Source organism: Cynoglossus semilaevis, chromosome 2 (genome assembly GCF_000523025.1).
Source record: "Cynoglossus semilaevis isolate Cse_v1.0 chromosome 2, Cse_v1.0, whole genome shotgun sequence".
NCBI classification, from domain to species: domain Eukaryota; kingdom Metazoa; phylum Chordata; class Actinopteri; order Pleuronectiformes; family Cynoglossidae; genus Cynoglossus; species Cynoglossus semilaevis.
The window spans coordinates 4,986,041-5,006,425 of NC_024308.1; the positions used below are offsets into that span (position 1 = coordinate 4,986,041).

Genomic DNA, 20,385 nt, shown 5'->3' on the forward strand with positions numbered 1-20,385 from the left:
CTGTAACACAGAGTATTGTAATCCTGGCTAAATTAAACAAAAATGAACAAAATTAAGAAATAAATTTAAAGTAGATGATTGATGATTGTCCACTGGTCATTACAAATGCACACTGTGGATTACGAGACAAACCACTGAGCAAGATTTGAGCCGCTGACCAGCCCACCATTGCGACGGCTGGACAAGGTATACTCAAACTGTGACGTCATCGTTGAGCTACCTGTGCCAAGACTTTCTTATAACTGCACGACTTGATGTTTTTTTTTTTTGTCAGATGGTCAAAACTTGTTACACTCTACAGAAACTTGTCAAACTCGTCTAATTTGGGTACTTTGTACATTTAATAGTCACTAAAATAAAAATATAAAACTGTTTTGACACAGTATGCAGAATCTCGCGGTATTTGACAGCTTCCCTCCACTCTTTGACACTAGCCCCTCCTCTGCGCTCCGGGAATGCTGCCTTGTTTACATTACTGGCACACGGGTCAGGAGTGTGGTGATGACTGGGGGGAGGCCTAGTGGAGAGAGACACTGTCTGAACACACGTCCACATCACGGCTGCTTCCACAGAACAGACTCTCTGTGTCCGCTAAAAAAGTTTGGAGCGATCAGACACAGCGGTGCCACGCAGGACAGAGAGGCCCCGCCGTGAGGAGTGTCTGCAGCGACCTTGTACGAGGAAAAGGGAAAGTCAAAACAAAGACGAGCGCCATAACCATCCGCAGAAACTGTCAGCGTGAAGGAGGAATAGCTAAGCAACAGAGTCACACTTCCTGGTAAGAAATCACGCACTGAAGCCCATGATGATGAGCCACAGAAAACTAAAGCTGCTGCTGAAGCTCGTGTCTCTGCTGTGAGCCCGGTCCTCCGCTGCCGTCTTGGACAGTTGTTGTTTTGTCAGGAGTACGGAGCTCACTTTTAAAAAAAGTTTCTGCCAAGTTGGCTAACTAGCTTAGCGTGTTAGCTGACTAGCATGCCGGACTGTTAACTTTCACTACCACTGAAATGACAGTGTAACACTTTGTCCCTGAAAGTTAGTAACGGTCATTTAACGGCCGTATAACACTATGCGAAATGTTTTTCCACCGCAGTTTTGTATTATTTACATATTTCAAAGCCGAAAATATGGCCATGTAGTGGAAACAAATCAGTAGCTACGCGTTGACGACACACGAGAGTTTGATTTGTTGTGATGTAATAGTTAATTTGCTAACGCGTTAGTTTGTTTTGATCCCAAAGTTAATTTCGTCTCGTCATATTTTGCCTCATAGTTTACTTGGGCTCACTGTTAGTTTTTTTTGTGTTTGTCTTTGCCATAAAGTCACGTTTGCGCGTTAGTTTTTGTGTGTTTGTCTTTGCCTTAAAGTCACGTTTGCGCGTGTGTGTGTGTGCGCGTGTCCCCAACACTCCATAGCTGTAACAGCCTGCATCTACAGTAGCTACATTAAAGGTAAAGTATTCAGGAGTTCGAAAACTAACCCTAACCATAAGTATGTAATGCAGACCTCTCATTTAAGTTTAACTGAGCACCTACAAGCTAATAAGTAAACACAAAGTTACATGTCAAGTCATCAGGAATTTCTTAAAAAGTTAGAAGAAATATTGAAACTTTTTTTTAACCATTTGGTTAAAAGCAATTGTCAGTAATAGAGTAATTCCAGCCCATTGGGTGGCAGTGAGAATTGAAGGATCTAAGCATCTAAGGATGTTATATATTTTCATGTCATTGTATTGTTTTTATTTAGCCCACCCCCTTTTACTAAGCATCTAAGGATGTTATATATTTTTATGTCATTTTATTGTTTTTGGCATTTTGGTACATCACGATTGGGGGTGGACAGCTCTAAAGAACAGCACAGCTCCGTGCAATATTTAGCCCACCCCCTTTTCATGTCCTCTTGGCTGACCATCTACAATCCGTGGCTTGTTCACCTGATTTAGTAGGTAAATGTAATACTTGTGGTCCAGCCAAACAGAGTTTAAAGGAGTTTGAAGATTCAGTTTGCATAAATCGATGACATTGCAAATTCTTGTCTCTAACAGAGCAAGCAGTCATCTGCGGTATGTCTGTCAAGCATGTTGACATTACATACTTCCAGCTTGCTTTTTTAACTGTTATAAATATCCAGCCCGTGAGTTGGGTTTCATTTGGAGGAGAAATGCTGTTTTTATAGAGAGAAAGTTTACTTGAATAAAAGGATACATTTCTTAAGCACTTTCTTAGTGGAGAAGCTTTTTCCTGTGTGACTCACTCACTTTTTTCAGTGAGTCAGAGTGGTTATTGCGAGACGTTATGTCTTTCTTTTTTTTTTAACTGATCGAAACAACAGATCTGCTAGAGGTTTAATGGATCGTCTTCTGTCATTGTGATTATTACTGTTGTTAATGTAAACATTATTATTGTTAATATTGTGCTTTGTTGACAACTGTTCATACGCTAAGTGCATTGTCTGATATTCATTGGGAGTTTATAGCTCATCTCTTGACTGTAGGCTGTGGATGTTCCGAAATCTGTAAGAAGAGAGTTTCGGATTACTTGCGTCAGTTTCACTCCTGAATCTTAACTCTTCATAGAGTGGATCACAGGCTGCTATTTGAATAGTAAATAACAGTAATTGGTGTGAGTACAAAAACATTTTAAAAGACACCTCTAAAGATATAAAGCCTTAGCCACAACATGGCGATTATTTAACAATAAGTTGTTGAGGGCTATTATGATTATTGACAATATCGGTGTTTTTATTATAATTGTTATTATTGCTATAGATGCGTGCAGCAGTAGTGCTGACTTTTTAGTAGCTCACCTGGGGTCTTATGTTTTTTGATCAACCAGAAAACCTAAAACATTATCTCACCCCTGTTCCTGTCGCTGCCTATCACAGCCAAATATCTCAGGCTTCATACACATTTGGCAGCGATGCACCGAGATGATTCAGAGGAGAGTTGGGGAGTACTGACATACCTTGTTGACCCAATTATTACTCACTTTTCTGTTGCCACATTTGATCATCGTCAGAGACAACAGGCTGGAATACGCCAACCTCATCAGGTGATGGAGATGAACACCGGCTGCCTCTGTGAAGCTGCATATCAAGGAATGTGTCATGAACCGGATGATCAGCAAATCACTGCCAAATGTTTGTGTCAGCCAGTCTTTGTGCTGAGGGATTGCTGCCAGTATATCTGGCTTTGAATTACTTTGCGTAGATTATTTTTGACAGGTTCTGGCAAGACTTAATGATTTAGTCCTGTTTTAGTGTTAGTTTTTTTTTTTTAGTGTTATAACAGCAGTGTTGAACCACAGTGTCTAATCATAATGAATGCCAACTGCTGTGAACAGAGGCATAATTCATTGATGCAGAGGAATATGATTACATATTGCATATTTTGATTTGTTGGGAATTGTCTAATATTGTTTTATGTGATGCTTTATTATGCAGCCAAATCCGATGGCATTATTGTTTTTGGATGACTTCTGTTTGTTGTACATGACACACACACACACACGGCATTGCATAAAGGCCACACAAATTGAGTAAATGTGGCCTAAAGGTAATGGTAAAGCAAACTGATTTCATTTCCCTATTAGCCTCAGAATTGTGTGTCCATATCACGTCCATTCAGTCTGAGAAAGAATCACCACATAAACACACAGCTCTTTACCTCTGAGAAAGAATCACCACATAAACACAGCTCTTTTAGTGGTTTTTATTGTTTTCATAAAATGTATTGATTTGCTGAATCCATACAGTAAATCATCTGTGTCACTACGGTTTTCACGGCTTTGTTTATTTCTTTTCGCCATGACATTTAGTGAAAGTATGAAATGTTTCTCATTGGTTGTGGCGAAATCCGCTGCAGCCACAGGAGTGAGTTAGCACAGTGGAATTCACCAAATCGCTGTATCCTGTGAACTTCCTGTTCTAGCCCTGCAGCAGGCCTCGACACTGGATTAAAGATCAGATGAGACATTTGTCATCTGACCACTCTAACAGTCATCTTGCCCTTGGGGTTTTCACAAAGAACAAAAATGTTCACTTTTTCCCATCTTTGAAAGCATATTTAAAGAAAGATGCTTCCTTAGGCGACTCTTCAGCTACATTAAACACTGTCTTTTGCATGATGTCAAAGGCCTTGGCCGAGCTTTGTGCAGAAACGATGCTGGCAAAGGTAGCACATCTCATCTTTGGATATAGGCAACTGTGATGTTCTGGCTTTGCAATTAGCTGTTACATTATCAGATGATGAAAAAGCAGCAGAATATAAAAGAAAGCAGCCAGATTCTTTCCCCACAAGAGTTCAAAATGGTCTTTTTTTCCAGTCTCAGTTTGGTTAGGGTTTAGAGCAAGGTCTTTGGCAGTGAGAATGAGCTGTCTAAGCTGCTTCTTACAAACCCCCTCACAGAGCGGGCCTGTCAATATTTTTCATATCTATCTCCGTTTTATCTCATGAAGGGTCAGTGATGTTTCAGGCGTTCACACATCCTCGGAGGATGCCTCACGGCTCCTGGTGTCACGTGAACGTTCTCCGTTTCACAGTGGTGTCGATGCCTTCCCTCATTGGGTTAGGCAGCGCTCTGGGGGAAACAGACTACAAAGACATGCAAACACAAAAACTCTTGACCTAGGACCCTTCTTAAAGTTTATGAAACGAAGACAGTGCCCCTTGGTCAATTTAAGGCATGACCACACAACATCCGCTGTTTCAGTTCCTCGCTGCAGTTATTGGAATAAATATATTCAGATATTTTTCATGTTGTTTCCTTTTCTCTCTCTGGGCTCTGAAAGCATGTTGTATATTATCCTGATATGAATTTAATTTACGAGTGTAGTAAAACAAATGAATAACCATTAACAGCATTGTTCTGATGACAATAACAGGAGCCTTAAGAGAAAATAACAAGTAAAGAATAGTATGATAACGCCTACCCTTTTCTACTGCACACTGGAGAGGTTAAAGAAGGACCTTAGAAATGTTTTGTAGTAAATATGTTCTTTAATAATGTAATGGAAACAATGTACAGCTGGCTGTTTGTGTTGATTTGAAGTCCTGATTGTGAGTCCTAATTTGGGGATAAAAATAACCAGAACGATTTGTTCTCGCAATTCTGCAGTGTGAATGTGTGTACATTCACACTGCAGGACTTGCAGTGTGAATGTGTGTACATTCACACTTCAGGACTTGTGGACAAGTGGTTGCCATGTCTGATTTTGTTTTAACGATGGTATGAACATGGCAAATCAGATCTTTCCAATCCAATTCCTTTTTTGTGTTCCACAATCAGTGTCATGGAAAATGTACCATGTCTTATTCCCAACTCCCTGGGTGGCCTTGGGAAGGCTAAGGCTAAGTCCCCATGGATACTACTACCAATGCAACCACTGTTCCTTCTTCCGTCTTGAGAGAAGCCGTAGATCAGAATGGCTTCCGTCTTGAGAGAAGCCGTAGATCAAAATGGATGGTCAGGAACATGATCTTATCTTGCACTAGATCAGTTCGACATCATCATGTTTTTAGTTTGTTCACAACACTAGCACGGCAGTAGCAGCAACAACAAAGCTTGTGCAATTCATAAATTCTGATCCTAGATGTGGTTTTACTTCTAAGCTCAACCAACACAAGTCTGCATGTGTCAGAATGCGGTCTTCCAACCTACATGTTTTCCCAAACTCCTCTGGGAAGCATTATGTTACACAGGCTGGTTTGTCCTTGTAAATCACCCAGTTTTTTTTTTTGTTTCTACATGTTTCCAGATTAAATAAAGCTTCAAATCAGTCTGTCTTATCTGATGTGCAATAGGCGTCACACGTAAGGATGTGGTTGATACAGTTAGGCTTATGAATGGATGTAGTGTTGGCTTTTTTTAGCAACTTCCTTTACCTGGAACACAATCACAAAGGTGTGGCATCAAAGACTAGGTGTGTGTGTGTGTGTGTGTGTGGGCATTCTGGCCTCCCTGCAGTCTACATTTGTCTGGGACCTCATGAAGAGGTCGGCCACACATTTTATACCACTCTTATGTAACACAGCATTCATTCAGTAGACTGGAGTAGCGTAGTGCTGCCTGCATTCAGAAAGTTTCTGGTTTGATGCCACCTTGTGCCCATGATGAAGTCCTTTTAGTGTTAAAAAAAAAAACAAAAACAAAAAAACCAGCCATCTCGCTATTTTGACAGTTCCAGATAAAGGGACAAGCATATTTCTGATGTTGTCCTGCCACAGGTTTTTATGTTTTTTTTAAATTTATAATTAATAAAACATTTTGAATCTTTTAAAATTCCAAAAGCTGGAGAAGCGTTTATAAAAAAATAATTTTCAAATATTTTCAGCCTGATCATCTGTTCTCACTGGAGCTCACTCTCCAAATGCCCCCTCCTCTTTTTTCCTCTTGATTTTTCCACATGCATAAAGTACAAATCCCTCTGGATACAAATTCACTTTCACACAATAATTACAAGATGCTGCATGTCACTGTAAACACCGCATCAGGGAGAGTGACAGAATGCATTTGTCACCAGAGGAGACAAAAGCAGAATGAATTTGCACTCAAAAATAATGATATGAGGAAGGAAGATTTTTGCTTGTTGACTGCAGTATGGGCGAATTAGCTTTAATGTTTTACACTGGATCGGCTGCAAAGACAGCAAAGTTATCAGGGCATCGTTTTTGACAGATGGTCTGCTTTATCCTCGTACAATCTCTCCCCGCTGTCGTCTTTTCAGTCACATTCTTTCCCTGTGTTTCCAGGGATCTCAGAATCCAGTTATCCAGGTACATTTAGTGATTTACCCGTATTTTACTTTTTTTTCCCCCCTCTTATAAGACTGACAACGAGGTGAAGGTAAAAGTAAAAGTATGTGTTAATGTAGCTTTTCATAAACAGCCTCAGGGCCAAACCGTGGCATGTAAGGGCCATTCAGGAAGTGAATGCAGGTAAATGACTGCATCATAGTTTCCAGAGGTTTCTGGCCATCCAAAATAAATGCTGCTTCATGGTGTTCAAACAGAAAACTGGGCCAGCAGTGTTTTTAAACTCGAATGTGGTGTGGACAACAGATAGGTCTGCAGCGGAATACATGCATTTTTAAAAACATGACACAGTAATGTGGATGTAGCCTCCGTCTGTCCCTTCATTCTTGCCTCTGCCCTCCTCTAATGGGGTCCTCTCTCCTGGGGGCCTCCCCTCAGCCTTCTCCTCCTTGCCCAGCCTGGCTCACAGTCAATGGGAGGCAGTCAGCCTCACTCCCTCAGAGCTGCAGGAAGCTGCAGCAGCAGGGGTTAGGCCTGTATGGCGCTGCCGGCTGGCTGCGTTAGAAGTCCTGCCAAGCCAAGGATGAGAGACCTTTGCCAGTGCGGTGTTGGGGCAGAGAATAAAATATTTTACAGATGTCTGAAGGCAGGCTTCAGGAGTCAGCAGAGGCTTACGCAGATACAGAGCAGAGAGGTGCCTTTTAAAGTGCAAATGATGTGCATGCAAATGTATTTTCTGGGTATTAATTTATATATTTTTGTGGAAAAAAAAAGTAAATGACTCTAAGTGTGAATAAAAAAAGGTCTTAATAAAGGGATCCTCTGGAGACTTCAGGAAGTGGTCATGTGGCCTGGTGAGGCCGATGACTGGTCTGATTTTTTTTTTGATTTTCTGGAGCCAGGATCTATTGTGTAGTTCACATCTAAAAAAAAAAAAGAGGGGTGGTGTGAATGTCACTGCAGTGCATAGTTCTGGCTTTATTCCCAACCAGTTCTGGTGAGACAGTTTAACAGTGAATATTTTAACATTGCGCCACACTGCGGGGGCTGGCTGTAAACAGCAGTCAGCGGAGCAGCACAGAGGTAAAACGCCTGCATGTCGCTGGGCTGTGGCTGTGAAGCCCACCTAAAAAACAATGTATAAGCAAAAAAAAAAGAGCATGTCTTGAAGTTCTGATTTTAGAAAAAAAGGCAGATGGCACGGGCTGGTGGTGTCACACTGTAAAAAAAAAAAAAAACCCACCAGAATCCCCTGATGAAAGCAGCTCCTGCTTGCTTTGAACAGAAAGTCTGTCATGGTTGGTGTCTGCTGCGTGGCTCCAGGTCAAACTGTGATACGCAACTCCTGGAATTTGCGCTTTTAAAGTTTTTCATGTTCAAACCGTCTGCGGGGAAAAAAACATAGGGGGCAAAACAGCAAGTCTCATTAATATTAATATTCTAATGTGAAGGAGGCAGGGAAGACCTCTTTGGTTTAGCTCAATCCCTGTAGTTTCTCTTTTCCCTCTGTTTTTCAGCAACTGCTGTTTTCATTTTCAAAAAAATTAGCTTCAATTGGATAACAAGTCCATCCATATTTTTTAAACAGCATTTGTTCTGGCTGTTGTACAATGAGGCAGGTTTTTAATTAGTTGAAACTGTGGCCACATGATATCCCAATATGTTAGTCAGAAATTCTAGATACAATTAGAAAGTCTTTATTAATGAAAAGAATTAAAGCTTAAAGTAAAAAAGAGGAACTTTTTGACCAATTATGGTGCTGGTGTTTTTTTTTTTAATTCTTAAAAATGAATCATATACTGTATGAAATTGTATTAATCATAAACTCTCTGTAGCTCTGAGCATCTTGGCTTCATTTTTGTACACTTACATTTCCCAGGTGGCGTTGGAGCAAAACTACAGACTTCAGCATAAAAGCTGCACCCGTGTCTAGAAAGTGCCACAGCGTGACTGCCTCTTCCTGGAAAATCGTTCCTCTGTGTCCTGTAATTATTTAAATATGTGATTATTGTTTGAGCCGGATTTTGATGAGAACGTTAAAATGTGGTCACCGTTCTGACGTTAGAGCGGGGTTGTGTGATAACGGAGACATGGATGTCGGGAAATAAAGGAAATCATTGTTTTTATGATGTTGGAAATGGAGTCTGTGTGGCTGTGCTGACAGGAGGAAGACGGTGGTTAGGACTCAGTTGGAGTTGGAGTTAGACAGAAGATGAGGTCTACAGGACTGGAGCTCTTAGATCCTGACTCTTCTAACTTGGAATTTTTTAGGAATAATCATTTATTGAGTACAATTTTAATGAATCTACAGTACATTGTGTCCATAAGAAGTTAAGTCCCCCAGGTGGTGCGATGGACATCGTTGTAATGACCCATGTCCATATCTTCAGTGCACTAACACAGACATATTATTTCATATAAATAAAGTCTATAATGTTCTTAAGTAATAATACTTAAATTAATAAGTTGAACTTTATTGATTCCACACTTGGGAAACTGTTGTGTTGTGGGAATCAAAACCAGGACAACCTGGTCTTTGCTTCAGAGGCAGCCATGCTAACCGCTACACTCTGGAACCACTGGAATGGAGCACTAAGACAATTTTGGTTTGGAGTGTAGTAAGTAATACAGACAGTTCAGTCACTTTCTGACTGTGTCAGGGTTCTGTGACATATTAGCTGGTCTGAAGGTTCTACCTGTTCCTTAAGAGCCACTTCTGACAACTAAGCAGATAGTGTAGCGGTTAGCACACCTGCCTCGGAAGCAGCGAGTCCTGGGTTTGATTCCCAGAGAAACCACATCCAGCAGATATGCTGTTAACACAAGCAATTCCTAATCCAGCAGATGTGCTGTTAACACAAGCGTTTCCTAAAATATGGCATCAATATAGTTCAAATTTATTTTTCTTAACATTTTAACAATCTTGTACATCTACACTTTTTAAGGGACTTTCTTGCTTTGTATTTTTATTGTCGCACAAGACTTGGGCAAACTTATTTTGAATTTGTTTTATAATCGGTTGTTCTGAAATTATACACCAATAAAATATTTATCTAATTTTAGCAATAATGTTGCTAAGTGCAGTATTTTATTCTATATAAAAGGGGAAAAAGGTTCTACATGAAAGTAATTGTTTCTCATTGTCCATCAGATTTAAATTAGTGTTAAATAAGTGCTCCATGTAACGACAGCTCTGTGTCTCAATACATGATTTCTTTTCTTTTATTATATGAAGATGAGATTTGAAGTGTTAGAGATGTCAGGTGAACAGAGGACAGGGTCCAGGCTCAATGTGAGGGATGGTGGAACAGGGCTAACATCTCCCCTGAACTGAAAAAAAAAAAATCCCTAAGGGCAAAGAGTGGAGAGGGGGAGTATGGGAGGATGGCAAGAATGGAGAGAGGTGTGACCCCTAAGGGGTAACGTTATTCTCTGATCGTCGGCTTTTTACACACACTGGAACATATACTGGGAGGCTCTGTCGGTGCGCTGCTTGATGCACTCATGCAAAGATGGATAAGTGCCTGAGGAATGAAAAAAAAAACAAAACATTTAACTTCTCACGTGTGCGTTTGTGTGTGTAACTACTCCACTGATATACACACATGCACACCGCTTCTGCAAGAAGATTGTTTAAAAATGTTCATTTTTGAAATGTTTTGATCGTGCCCTGCAAAGAAACAAATGCCAAAAATGATAGTAGGTGGAATTCAACAGATTCTCATTTTCTGAAGCCGCCTTTCCAAAAATATTGCCTTTTTATAGTCACATTATCTCAGGTTTATTCTCACTTCAGAGTTTTTTCAAAGGTACACCTACAGTTGGAGACAGAGCCATATGTCTAGGAGTGAACAATGCACGCCTGTCTGCGCCCCTGTTATTAATCATCACACACTCTCTGCTTCTCAAATTCTTAAATTAAAAAGGCAAACCCTTTTGTCAAATAGTAATGTGGCCTTTGTAGATTCTTCCACCTGTGATAAAACCAAAGGATTTCAGTGAGGGACTAAAAAAGGTACATTTATAATTGAGTTTTTTTTTTTTTTTAGTCTTTAAAAAAGGGGAAATGTGTTTAACCGACAGCATTAGCTACAAATCTGAACACATTCTGGAATCAATTGATGTAAAATTGAATGGAAACAGCATTGAGTGCTGGAAACAACACTACAGGTGACTTTACTTACAAAAATACATGTCCTCACACCAACTGCATTGATGGAAAATATTGATGTGAATTCTAACCTCTCCTGGAGTCAGACGGCACTGATGGAAGAGATGAAAATTAGAGATTGGAAATGACAAGTTTTGACCTACTAGTGCTGAAGAATATAGAAAAAAAAAGTTTGTCATGGCAACGTTACTTTTTCATTATCACTATATATTCTAATAAACATGACTCTGCAAATGAAATGCACGAAGAGAACGTATCAACTCCATATTGAAAATGTGGGATTGAACCCTTGCGCCAACAATCTGTGGGGCAGAAGCAGTAACCACTCCCACACCACATGGCCCTCCAATAAATACTCGATATCTAAAGACATCATATCCCTTTGTATGGCAATAGGATGACAACATGGGTGGATGCACACACACATTACTGCAGCATCCATACTGAGTTTGACCTATGACTGAGTAGCAGTTGTGATCTGGATCTTGTTAGACGTTAGATTGTATGAGTGTGCAGCAGCCAGCCAGCCCCACCACAGAGACCACAGCCAGCTAAAACTGATCCAGAACCAGACCTTAGATTGATTTTGGGAGCCATGTTCCCGTGAGACCACTGTTTATGTATGTTACGCGTTCACGTTTTCACTGACTTTCCTGAAGTCGGTGTTTTGTTTACGTTGTTGTGTGTATTGTAGCAAATCCATAGACTGCGCTCGTGTGTGTTTTTATATATATATATATATTTTATACCACAACGTTGAGTGCCATGGTTGAGCTGGGGTTCTTTTGTGTCCAGGGTCTTGGATCTTTCCATTACTGATCTTAAGGATCCTGAGAGGCTGCGTTCCGCTTTCCCCTTTCTTTCAGAACACATTAGAGGTATATGGGTGAGGTTTAGGCCCAGAGAGCCCAACACAGACCCTCAGACCTCACGTTAGCACTCAAGTATGTAATGAGACATGCCTGGGAACTACTCTTCTCACATTACTAATGATTTGGACAACTTGCTCTTGTCATTTCCTGTTAGACAAACTTCAGCGTTGACGCAGGGTAGCTGCCCTAATCTACCCACCGAGAAAGGGGGTTTGCTCCAAAGGGAGAAGGAGAAACTTTGGGTTTTTGTGCGGATGGAAAAAACGCTACACTCACCAGATGTTTTGTAATGATTGTTTCATAGATGAGAAACTCGAACGACAAGCCTCATCATCCCCAAACAACGCGGAAACCCTATCTTACACTTGGCGGAAAGACTCACTATCAAAATTTCTTTGCGAGTTCATTGGCACCGCTCAGTGTTTGAGACTGTGCGCACTCATTGTTATTTTTTGTGCAAATGACACATGACATGTCAGGTCTTCACCGAGGTTGGTCAACTTTGTTTAACCACGTTATGCATTTACTCTGTTACCACAAGGGATTTGGGTTTCTCCAATCATTGTTTGTTTGCCTTTATGCAATTTTAGGTTGACATGAGTCATGTCAAGATGCTTCCTCTGCGGCCTTATCTCCTATTTTATGAATTAGGAATGCAATTTCAGAATCCGACTGCTGCCAGGAAAAAGATGCCCTCTGTTGATTTCTGGTAACACAATCTTGAAGTTGGACTACAGAAGAGATTGTGACGAAGTACAATGCAAAGCTATCCTTTCAATTAAAACTTTTTATGTTTTTCCACTGCATCCCTCCAACCATTGCAGACAAACAAAGTCCTGTCCCCGTGGTCCAGAGTGTCACAGCTGATATTCTAGAGCCAGGGGTGATGAAGCTAATCTATTGGTCGGTCACTGACATGGCTAACAAGCACAGTCCGTGGTGGCCCCCGCAGCACTGGATTCTCTGCAGTTCTGTGCAGTGAAATCCTCTGTTTTGTATTGTGAAAGGACGTTGTTGTTGCCGCCGGTTTCGATCGCAGCGTGAAGCCTTGTGATGTTTGTCATGCTGTGGTTTGCACGTCTGGGTGTGGATATAAGGTTTAAATGGCTCGGGGTTCTTGTCCAGATAATTAGCAGGATATAACTGTTTAAAAAAATGATGATGCAGTGTTTTGATATTGATGCTGAAATATCAATGGCCTCTGATATTTTGATTGCTAAAACTCAGCAGAAGTGTCAATGTTCAGGTCAAGTCACAGGTAAAGAGTTCATATTTGGTCCATGAATCTCTTCATTCTGCACTGGATTTTCTGGAGCTGCTCTTGTACCAATTGGCTAGTAAAACAGAAACACGCCTAATTCTATGACTGTATAGCCCATTAATTTCAAAACAGTAATATGTAAATAATTACAAGTATTTGCAACAAAACTTCTAACAGGAAGTTAAAAAAAAAAAAAATCTTTCCATCCAGGAAGCAAACCAATGATGTCTTGTCTTCCAGCACTGTTCACCAAACGTTCTTGTGCACTGGTATCACCCAATGCACCCTGTGTACAGTATGCAATCTTAGTCCATTACTGCCACCCACTGGGCTGGAATGAGATATTTAGGTACCTAAAAAAGTGTGTTTTTATGGATGTTTTGTGGTTTACATTGTTGTCTTTGATTGTTCAATGACACCCACCTCTAATTAAAAGAGGTCCTTATATGATTATTCAATGACACCCACCTCTAATTTAAAGAGGTGATTATTCAATGACACCCACCTCTAATCTAAAGAGGTCCTTTTTTGGCATTTTCATATTTTCCAAAATTCCAATTCTGTTTCCCACTGCGTGCTGGTTAAACCTAAATTGATACTGATGTGCCTTTAGTTATTATTACCATTCAATTTATATCTTACTGACAGAAGTATGGCATTTGAAAGTGCTGTAAATTTAGTGAGTGTGTGCCAGTTTGCACCAAACCCCCAGGGTCCCTCTGCTGCACGCCTGGTGGGTTTCTCCTCCACACCCTGCTTCATCACACAGTGGGTGTTTTCTGAGGGATCACACAACTGTTCAAAAATTCAGCTTTGTGTTTGCATAGCAGCCACAGATTTTTGTCTTTCCTCACATTCTGCAATTTGTCCCCATACCCCGCTTACTGTCTGTGATTGACAGTATGAATTGGTTTCACCCGATAAAAGGTGGGCAGTGAGGAAAAAAGACAGAAGGGTATTATGAGGCTAGCTGTCTTTTCAACTGTTGCCATGGCGGTCTGTCACTCTTCTTTTGTCATTGAAATTGAAGTTTATCTTTTACAAGCTTGAATAGAATGTTTTTTGTTTTTCAAGTGTGTATTAGCATCCTCCTCGGCTGCCGTCTCGGGCCCAAGCAATGAGAACATCAAACAGTGTTTTTTTGCTAACGAAGCGGTGCAGGCTCGTTGGCTGGTCGCTGCCTTTTAGTGTAAGGCACCTGCTGAAGTAACAGGCTGGCAACAAAAGGAGCCCTTCACCACAGGAGAGTCATCAGTGCCGCGGTGGAGAGGCTAGGACAATTGAGCGGAGAGGTGGCCCGGGGCTTTTTAGCCACGTGCCAGCTCATGTCAAAAACACACAGGAGCAGCAGAGCACAGAGGAGGATAAAGGGGAGGAGGTTGAGAGGACAAGAGCGGTGAGACGCAGACAGAGGAGCTCGGTGGCCGACACCTGCATGTGCTCAAGTTCTTTTTACAGCGGCTGGACGTCTTTACTAAACACAGTCACTGAGGATGCAAAACAAAAACATATACAGAAGAGAGTACAAATGTGCAGGTGTCCGTATGCAGGCAGAGGCAGATGCAGAAAGTAGAGAGTGTACGGCTGTTGATGGGATTCGTGGTTCATAAAGGTTGGATATGTGCAACACAAATCTTTAGATACCTTATTAAGACAATGCATAAAAAAGTGTTCATACTTAAATTGAGTATATACAGCTTTGCTATATTTAGATTTTTGTGGAAATGTTTGACTAACTTATGAAATACACCTTAAACTCTTGAAGTAGAAGATATTTCTAATCAGGCATTAGCTCTCTTTCTGTGTCCTTGTGTTCTTTGAGTGACAGCTTTGTGCAGGTGTTTATAGCGGCGGAGTTTGTCCAAAATCCTCATCCAACTATCCATGAATATGGTTTTTGCAGATGCAGAAAGTATGTTCTGGACGTCACACCCTTCACTCGCTCGCTGAGCCTGTCTCTCCTCAGCTACTACCTAAATATTATAAATCAGTAGTCGCTTGTGAGGATGTCTGTTATGGATGCTGCTGTAGGTAAAATGTAGACACACCAGAGAAAATCACTGCGCTAGTTTGTTTGAATTGTCGAGGTAATAAATCAGTGTGGGCCTCACATGAAGCTGGTTGTGTTTGTGCTGTGCTATTTACTTCTGGAGTGAAATAATCATTAGCCTATAAAATCTGAAAGTGAAAAATATAAAAGAGCGCTATAAATAGTTGGCAAGCACCATTATGGATCGCTGGCCTTGTGTCGTCCCAGTGGACCTCAGTGGTTTGTGTTTGTATTATTGTGTTGGTGTGTTTTTTTTTTTTTTGTTGCTCATCGTTTTGCTGTACTCCATCTTAATGAAGGAAAAGGTGAAGATATGCTACAGATTTATACATAAACGCAGTGAAAATCCATCACTGACCCCACGTTTCCACTCTTCCATTGTTGTGCGTTTTTCATGTCAAACGTATCTATAAATTGCAAGGCTTAGCCCGATTGTTAAATACCTAAATCATCAGTCACAGACCCCACGGTTGACTCGAGTTTAAGTTTAGCATTGCTTATATTTATACAAATATTGACAGTATTAGGCATCTATTGGGACTGAGTTGTCCTAAATTTTAAGGGCTGTACTTCGAATTATGAGACTTTTTATGACCAAACTTATCGTTAAGAGTCTCAACGAGTCCATTCCGCCGTCTGTCCGAGCTGTAAATTCAAATTTCTATTTTTAAGTTTAATTTATTCTGGAGATGGACTCAATACATTCAAATAATGACATGGTTTAAAAAGCTGTTTAAGATCACGGAACATCAAACTGCTTTGTGTTTATTAGTTTAGTAATAAACAAAAATTATTTTTTAAATACCAATTCCCTGCAATATTTCCATCCTGTTTCCAAATCTTTCAGTGTGAAATTTGCATAGACACCATTGTCTCCCATTAAACGAGGTTTATGTAGCAACAAAATGAAGCCCCTGGACATGGATCTGCCCGTGTCCTCCTTTTTGAAGTATAAATCCTCTTTGATATAACTGTTGCTGTTTGGATCATCTGTCTGACTCGTTACCATTCTCGCAGAGAGCTGTTACCTGATTAGCCGAGCGCTTTTGTATCGAGATTTAGGAAAACAAGAAGAGGGAGCCTAAATGGTGCGTCCGTGTTGTAATTTGGTCGGCTTTGTAAAGTACACTTTCAAAGCTTTCTCCATCTTTGGTTGTGTCTTTTTTTCTGATTGTAAGACAATACTTTCCCTCTTCATGTTTTTATTCCGTCACGTCTGAGACTGTCTTTCTCAAAGTCATCAAAGACCGACTGTGGCGCTGAAGTCTAATTGCTGCTCTTTCACTTCGTGGTTCTCTCTCTCTCTCTCTCTCTACGTTCTTGGTCCAATGAACACGAGTGCGCTAACATTTAGGCTAATGATTTTGAATAGTGATTAAAAATAATTGGATAGCTTCTGTAGAATCCAGAGCCTTCCATCATTAGTGGCCCTCTTTCTTTCGCTCTCTGCTCCTCTCTCTGTATCATCAGTGTTAGTGGAGCAGCGATTTCAGACGAGGCCTGGGGTGGGCTTTCATGAGCCGAGTCTCAAAGATTTCTTCACTCCTTGTAATCATGGACACCACTCTTTAAGAAATTTTACTGTCATCTTCCAGCTTCTTGAAGGTGCCTTTGATTCCCTCACATCTTAAACCCAGGCCGGATAGTGTCACTCTACATTTTTCCTCTTTCTTTCTAAACTCCCTGTTCTCTTTAGCACTTTTTTTTTTACTCCCCTCCTCCCCCCTACGTCTCCCATCCACGCACCCTCTCACCGAAACCCCTCGGTGTGTATTCATATTCATTGTCCTCAATGAGAAGCTGATTTAGCATTCTTCTCTCTTGGACCTCTCATTTCCAGAACCCTTGCATATTCCCTCCACTAACGTCCCTCCATCCAAGGCTCCCTTGATCCATTTTTTCCAAATGACTCATGCCCTTTGTTTTTCTTCCTTTGTTAAAATGAATTATGCAGAAGAGGAAAAAAAAAGTGGATTAAAAAGGTGCTAAAGCCAGTGCTAACGTCTGGGGTTCCCAGTTCAAACCATCTCTTAAATCACCAACGTCTGGGGTTCCCAGTTCAAACCATAAATCTTGAATCACCAAGGGAATCAGGGCTAACGGACTTCTATTTCACTCACCTGTTTTCTCTCAGTCCTGCTTTTCTTAGTCTATTTTACGTGACCTCTGCTCCTTCATATAAAGTCATCCTTTGAGCAAGTGTCCTGGCTTGACATTTTCAAACTGAACCTGTAATGTGTGTTCCTGTAGGGCACATTGGTTAAAGGCTCAACAAGTAACAACAAGTGCAGCGCAACATGAAACACTTAGTTTGAGAGGAATATTCTCTATATCATACGCAGACATTTTGACAGACAACTATTTACTTTTGTGTCAAACTGCGTCTGATTGTGGTTCAACATATACTGCCTCAGTAGAGGGTGATTAAAAAATTAAGTGAAGACCCGAGGTGTATTCCTGCTAATTCAGAAAAGAATAAAATGCTGATGGTGAACAACCCTGGTGAGCACAAGAAATGTGAGCAAAAGAAAATGCTGAATTTTTTTTGGCTGATTTTCTTTCATGTTCTGCCGTTTCTATCGTGTAATTACCTGTGTGAGTGGACCTGCTGTGAAAATGTGGAGTCTGAGATTTTACAGAGGAAAAATGTTGTTTGTTTACACTGAGTGGCTGGTGGTCTTGGTGCAACCCTCCCCTCTGGGTTTCCTCAAGAAAAACAAGCATCAGTGAGTCAGAAAGATAAATGGGCTTCTTGGTGGCTCCTTCATTTACATATACTATAGATCTCCCTGGAGTTCATCTGCATACCTGCCAGCCAGCATGTCTGTTACGGAGAAACCATTATGGATTGTTTCTTGATTTTATTTTTTCAAAGACCATCAATAAAATATGTGACTACAGATGTGGTTGTCAATTCACAGATGTGAAAAACTTTTAAAAATCTCAAAACGTGTGAAGTTTTGTGCAAAGATCTTCTATGTATTCATTATAATGTTGTTAATTAAAAATTAGGTAATTTCCTATATAACTTCTAAACATCTAATACTTCAGATTTCAATTCATGTATTTCAGATGGAAAATGTTTAAAATACATTTTTGTTCTGAGTTTTTAATTAAGAAATTTCAGTAAGAAATGTCATCATCGATGCTTAGGTCAGGACAACATCAACTATTTTCTGCTTTTTTCAAGATATTAAAAACAGGAGGTGTAAATGTAATGGAAAAGTGTATTTAACCAAATATTTTGCGAACACACACTGACATGGTTACAGCGTGTCAGTTGAACCCCTCCAGTTTGGCTCACGTTAGATGGTGACAGCGTTTTACGAGCGCTCTTTTTCGGTGTGCATTAATCCAACATGGCAGCTTTAATTGATCTGGTTAATGTGAGCTGTAGTGAGGACAGGAGCTCGTCCACCATCCCAGATGCCTCCTGGTTATTTTGACACAAAGACAGTCAAAAACAATAGACGGGTAGTGAGTGAAGAAAGTGAGCCAGGCCCAATTTAAAGTAACATAATACTGATGTGCAGCGCATCATTAGAAGAGGCAGGAAGGCTGAAAGGGAAGGGTAACTGGAAAGTTCCATGTGTCTGCAAAATCCAAACACCGCCCAGTTAGTTACCTTTCAGTCAGGCTTAGACTAATAAGGCTTAGTTTCACCTGGTGTGAGGTTCTCCATGCATATCAAAGATGTTTCCAGATTATCCTACTGGCTCGAGACGAAACACAAAAACAAAGCTGCAGGCGAAAAAACATATTTTTACGGTTCTGTTATTTTATGCTTCAGCTGTTTTGTTTTTTTTAAATAATTGACAAACCTTTTCCTTGTACAATTTTTTTTCAAAATGGAAAAATTCAAAGCTTTTGTACCAAACTTTGTCCCTGTATTTTCCAAGGGCTTTCAAGCCAATACTAATATACAGCTTTGAAAAGAATGTGATTGAGATAATATTGTCGTTGGACGTGTCTTGTAAGTAATTCACTTCTTTTTACTTACTGTATTTTTTTAAGTAGACAATTCTATCTTGTTGAAGCAAAAACAGCCATGCCATTGGTGGAGACACCTTTCAAACCCAAAGCTATTGGCAGATACCCTGCAAATGAATGAACCTTAGCCAGAATCTTTGTTATCATTTAACAGATTATCAGAGAAAATGTTTAAAAATAATTTTTCCTATTGTACTTTTGTGTTGTCAAATAAGAATCAGAGAAAAATCTATTCACAGATTTGAGATTTGAAACTATATATAAAAATAACTTGTCTGTCATTGGAGTCCATTTACAGGATAATGATGGTTCTTGGTTAAAGACTATAATCCTGCAGCGACTGTTGTTGGCCAGGAGAGAACAGCGGGAGATACTTAGTTAAAGTCACTTTTCCAGTACATCGTATTATTTTTCATTTTTGTTTTTGCACTGACCAAAATATGTGACCATTAATAATACTGAACTGACAGTCTGACTCATGAGGAGGAAGATGTGATTTACTCTGAAAGGAAAAACATGAAGGTGTCCCACAGTGAAGTGTGTGTTTTTCTCCTTGTCAGGAACTTGTGAGGAATTTTGGTTTTATACACAGGCTTCGAAATTCTTGAGACATTACGAAGAGGTAATCCAAGGTGGCAGAATAAAAATGTCTCTCACTGTAATCTTGTAAGGCTGCTAATCATGGTGCAGCCTCACGAGAGTCTGGTTGCTTTTTGTATGTTATTTTTATAAAAACAACTCTTGATTGTCAAACGATGACGCACTAATGCTGTTTTACATCACTGTATCCGGTAGTAATTATGAGTAAATCAGTGTTATTCTAAGGCCATATTAAATGAATTAGTGTGCACTGGCATTGATCCCAGAGCATCTGTCATGAGTTCTTTTTTTTCACCTTGGTGGTAATCTGACGTGTGAATTTCATCATCATACTTGGCGCCAAATTTGAGTCATTTATCAATTCAGGTAACATTTCACATTATGCCACTACCTGTTTTAAGAGTGTTGACAAGTCTAGCAACTGTTGGTTAAGTAGATTATGCAATTATCCCGCCTCCAGGCTACATGCCAAAACATGTCTTTACATGACACAACACCCAATGACAAACATTCATTATACTGTATATTCTCAGATGCAGTGATTACAGTGGAAGTGTCAGGTGTTGTCATACAGTTACACTCAATACTTACAAGGAAACCATTCCTTAAAATTCTAAGTAAACCAAGGAAATGAAGAGAGGACCATTGTGTATGTTGCACAAGAACGTTGCTGGCGACCGAAGCTGTGC

General features: G+C 40.2%; 1 protein-coding gene across 1 annotated transcript in view; it reads left to right on the top strand.

The window, feature by feature from the left end:
• The first annotated feature begins 254 nt into the window (after positions 1–254).
• The window catches only part of nek7 (NIMA-related kinase 7), a 61,396-nt gene continuing 41,265 nt past the window's right edge, over positions 255–20,385 (top strand). Inside the window, exon 1 of the mRNA XM_025064481.1 lies at positions 255–778. The gene's annotated coding sequence lies outside the window, so the exon portion shown is untranslated. The remainder of the gene's footprint in view (positions 779–20,385) is intronic.